The following is a 4,259-nucleotide window of genomic DNA, read 5'->3' as shown; positions in this document are numbered from 1 at the left end:
ACAATAGGATAAGTCCTACCATCCAGTGTTTTATAAAGCATTGTACTTGCTCTTTTAGTCCTTTCTAATGCAAAGTCATAATACTTTTGTCCTTCAGTAAATTCTTTATGTCATTGCCAATCAATACACAAGAATGTGTTTATGAGTCCAAGCTTCCATCTTGGAACCTAATTCACTTGTGTAACAGTCAGTCATGTTAGTGTCTTCATGAACTCACTCTTTCTCATCCAACCTCCGTAGCTTTTGCATTTTCCATGCTCTAGATCCTGCATCTTTAACATGGTATCAGAGCCCAGTAGGGCATGGCAACATTTACCCACCTATATTCCAGTAGGCATACTTTCTATGTTGGAGTTTGTGGTACTGATCATGAGAGCAACATACTTGACATTTCTCTTCATGCTTGCACTTATCACTGCTCCATTTGCAGATTCATTAGGGAGTCAGTTTCACTAGGTGTGGTTACATCTTGTGCACCATACTCTAGAACTTGTGGGTGCAGCATTCATTAAATGGGGTCAATGGCAAGAAGAAGACTAGATTTTTTCCCGAGAGATCTTTGTAAAGAGCTTTCTTGACTGTACACATAGGCACTGACACATAAATTCTCCCACATGCTATGGACTGTGGAAGGACCTTTTGGGAAAAGGCTGCATGAAAATTTTTAGGATTTTGATGAAGAACCAATAGCTTTAGGGAGCATTGCACAGGTTCATAAAGCAACATTATGCTTTAGTTATCTTGGAAAGAAATCAAAACCTATGCTGGTGGCTGTCAAAGTAAGGCACCCTTGTGTTAGTGATGTCATTAGGTGTGAATTTGCAATCATCAATGGGGTTGCTCAATTATCATCATTTGTTCCTAGTTTCAGATGGCTGAGGTTGGATGAAAATGTGAAACAGTTTACTATCTTTATGTTGACATAAGTCGGCCTACCTAGAGAAGCAACACATTTGTGCAGGTTTTTATATAACTTTTGGAGATGGAAGGATGTATCTTTTACAAAACCTCTCTATCTTTTAGTGCATCCTGCAGTTTTGGTAGAAACATATGAACATGGAGATCCTGTTTCTCCGTATGTTGAATTATTTCAAAAAAGCCATATATTGAGTAATCTTGTAAACATTGGCACCCATACACTCCTCAAAATAATAATGGTGGATAACTTTATTCACGCAAATATGCAGCTAGGTAATATTTTGGTTCATATTGACAAAAGGAAAAACCATCGGAAAATGGCTGTGCCCTTCAAGGCCTCATGTCATTTTCTTAGATGTGGGAATGATAGCATAGCTATCTCAGAGAGACTGTGCTAACCTTTTAGAGTTCTTTAAGGCAGTGGCTCTATGAGATGGTAGGAGAGCTGCCGAGTGTACTCTAAACTTTTCAAGAATGCAATCTTGTCCCAATCGTGCATCTTTTATCAAGGCAATTGAAGATTCTTTTAAAATATGGGGCTCAAAGGAGGGAGATAATATTCACCTAGGTGATTGCATGCAGGAGCTCCTAGATCAAATTAGAAGGCACAAGGTGAACATTGATGGTGATGTTTGTACCATTATGGTTACTACAATGGTTCTCTAGGGTTGGTAGCACAAGCTGGATCCAAACTACAACATCATGAAGACTCTACAAACATTAATTTTCAAGGCATCACTGTTAGAGAAGGAAAAGAAGCTAAAAACTAAGGAAGAACCAAGCACCTCTAGAGATGAACAAGCATTGTATGTTGGCAATAGGTACAAAGGCAAGAAGGATCAGCTCTTTTGTGACTTCTGCAAAAGGACTGGACACAATGAGAAGTTATGCCATGCCAAAAAGAGGTCCCAAAGGCCTATCTAGTTGCTGTTAAAGAAGAAGAACATGGAGCAAAAGAAGAAGAAGACCACCAAGAGAAGGACAAACCTCATCAGGGCTTCTATTCGGATAGACTCTTTTAGCCTTGTATTTCCTAGCCGTAATGCTTCTTAGTTGTAAGCTCCTCATGTAGCCTAGTACTATAGCCTCTGTACACTTTGTGAGGCCCCTGTTACAGCCTTTAGATGTCCATCATGTTTATAGTGCCCACATTCAGTCTTTTCTATGACAGGCTTTGGTGTTTTGCCATGTTTATGGTGTGCCCACACTTTATAGGTGTTGCTTTCACTAAAGCCTCTATATGATTTGTACTTTTGGTTGTGATTGAGGAGGGGTGTTGAGATGTTTGCAATCACACCTACTTCAGTCTCTTCGTAAAGAGCAGTGAGGGATCAAGACTAGAATCCCATATGCATAGTAGGAGAAGTGCTACCATCCAGTTCTCTATAAAGCATTATACTTGCTCTCTTTTGTAATGCAATGCCATAGTACTTTTGTCCTTGAGAAAAGTCTCTCTATCATTATCAATCAATACACAAGATTGTGTTTATGTGTCCAAGCTTCCATCTTGGAACCTTATTCACTTGTGTAACAGTTAGTCGTGTCAGTGTACGCATGAACTCACTCTTTCTCTTCCAGCCTCCATAGCATCTGCATTTGCCATGCTCTAGATCCCTCATCTTTGATATGGTATTAGAGCCTAGTTGATGGGACCTGAAATGGGCTGGCACTGGCTATGACACTAGCCCGGACCTCATGCTCATAACAGACAAACACACCCTCACGGCCTCGCGGGCCAGGAGCATCAATCTGTTGCTAAAGGACAAACTGCCCTAAAGCCTAATCTATGCGTTTATAGTTTTATAGTTTTGTAGTCCAACATTTCCCTTTCTATAAACTCCATAGAGGGAGAACCCGCACATATTGGCCATAAATGCCACGATAATCACATACATGGGAGGCAACCTCTCGGTAGAAACACCGCGGCCCCACTGCAGCTCTCCTACATCGTAGGGATTAGCCCCTTGATGCACTGCTCAACATATAAAACAAACAAACAAACTCCACTCTTTCATTGCAAATCCAGGAGATACCATGTTTCCTTTCCAAATAATCCCATAAGAAACGAACGTCTATCCTACGGCTTAGGATGCCTTTCCACACTCAAGCGTGGGTCATTGTCATTGAAAACATGTGCTATGCATCCAGGCTTTTTATTCTGATACCATGATCATCATGCACATGTAAAAGTGAATGATTCTAAAGTGCTCAAACATAATTTTAAATCAGAAACACGTGGTGCACAATCAGGCTTTTCAAATGCATTTACTAACCCGTTGCGGTGATGTAAGGATAGCACCGAGACAACACTCGTGCTACTATCCTCTTAATTAACATACCACGAACTCTATGATATGATGTGCATCAGAAAATCAGCAACAACCAGCACGCAAATCACACCATTCAGACACCTCATCCCCCTACGTTTAGGTATTGCTTTCATTGCATAGGTGTAGAGGTTCATTTTGTCATGTTTTGATGTATAAAAAGCAATAAATCACAAACTTTGACAAGGAGATAGGGCAAACTGAGGCTAAACCTCATGCTTTGCCACTACCATACATCCATAAATAATCATTATATTTTTCGTTATTTTTCCAAGATGTATTTCTATTTTTCCCTTATTTTTTCCATTTTCTCAATTTATTTGACAATAAAATATGCTATTTTCTGGGTTTTCTTGTTCCAATCACTTTACCATACTAACATTCAATTTATCTTCCATATTCTCCCCATGGGAACATATTTTACCCACTCGAAATGGAAAAACTACCATTTTGCCACTTAAAAACCGCATTTCGGGTTTGCGGGAATTAATTAAAGCATGTAAATCATTGCAAAATCAAAATTTTCTGATGAACATCAATTAATCATGATGCAATCAGCACTCACACAAATTTTCACCCAATAAGAACATAGTTATCATCATAAACTATAAAAAATCCTTCATTTTCTTCATAAAAATGGTCATACCGTATTTTTATGTAAACCGAGACATCTTGAATGACTTCATAACCGGCAGACGGAGCCTCCATTGCTCTCAATCCAATGCTGTACTTCAATGTTCAGCATCTCCATCAATCTCCATCATCATTTCCTTCATTCTCCTTCCCCGATTCCTTCATCAAGATGGTATACATGAACAGCCCATAGCGAAGAGAGAGAGGGAGGAGAGAGAGAGACTAGAATTTGTTCTCTTCATCCGGGCAGCCATTTCTTGCGTGAAGACAAGTGATATCATCAGCCAAGAGGGAGAAGTTGAGGGGTAATGTCTGTCAGATGGGTTGCTTGCAACCTCCATGCTTCATGTGGAGAGATCATGGCACAAAAATCGGTGCCCT

At 39.8% G+C, this 4,259-nt stretch overlaps 1 pseudogene; it reads left to right on the top strand.

Annotated features, from left to right (window-relative positions):
• Positions 1-399: 399 nt before the first annotated feature.
• On the top strand, positions 400-1,593 carry LOC148029151 (uncharacterized; annotated as a pseudogene).
• The last annotated feature ends 2,666 nt before the right edge of the window (positions 1,594-4,259 follow it).

Source organism: Lygodium microphyllum, chromosome 11, assembly GCF_053477565.2.
Source record: "Lygodium microphyllum isolate KBCC chromosome 11, Lygodium_microphyllum_v1.1.10, whole genome shotgun sequence".
In the NCBI taxonomy this organism is placed as follows: domain Eukaryota; kingdom Viridiplantae; phylum Streptophyta; class Polypodiopsida; order Schizaeales; family Lygodiaceae; genus Lygodium; species Lygodium microphyllum.
Note: the sequence above shows the minus strand (reverse complement) of the source record. Positions and strands in the feature narration are given on the sequence as shown.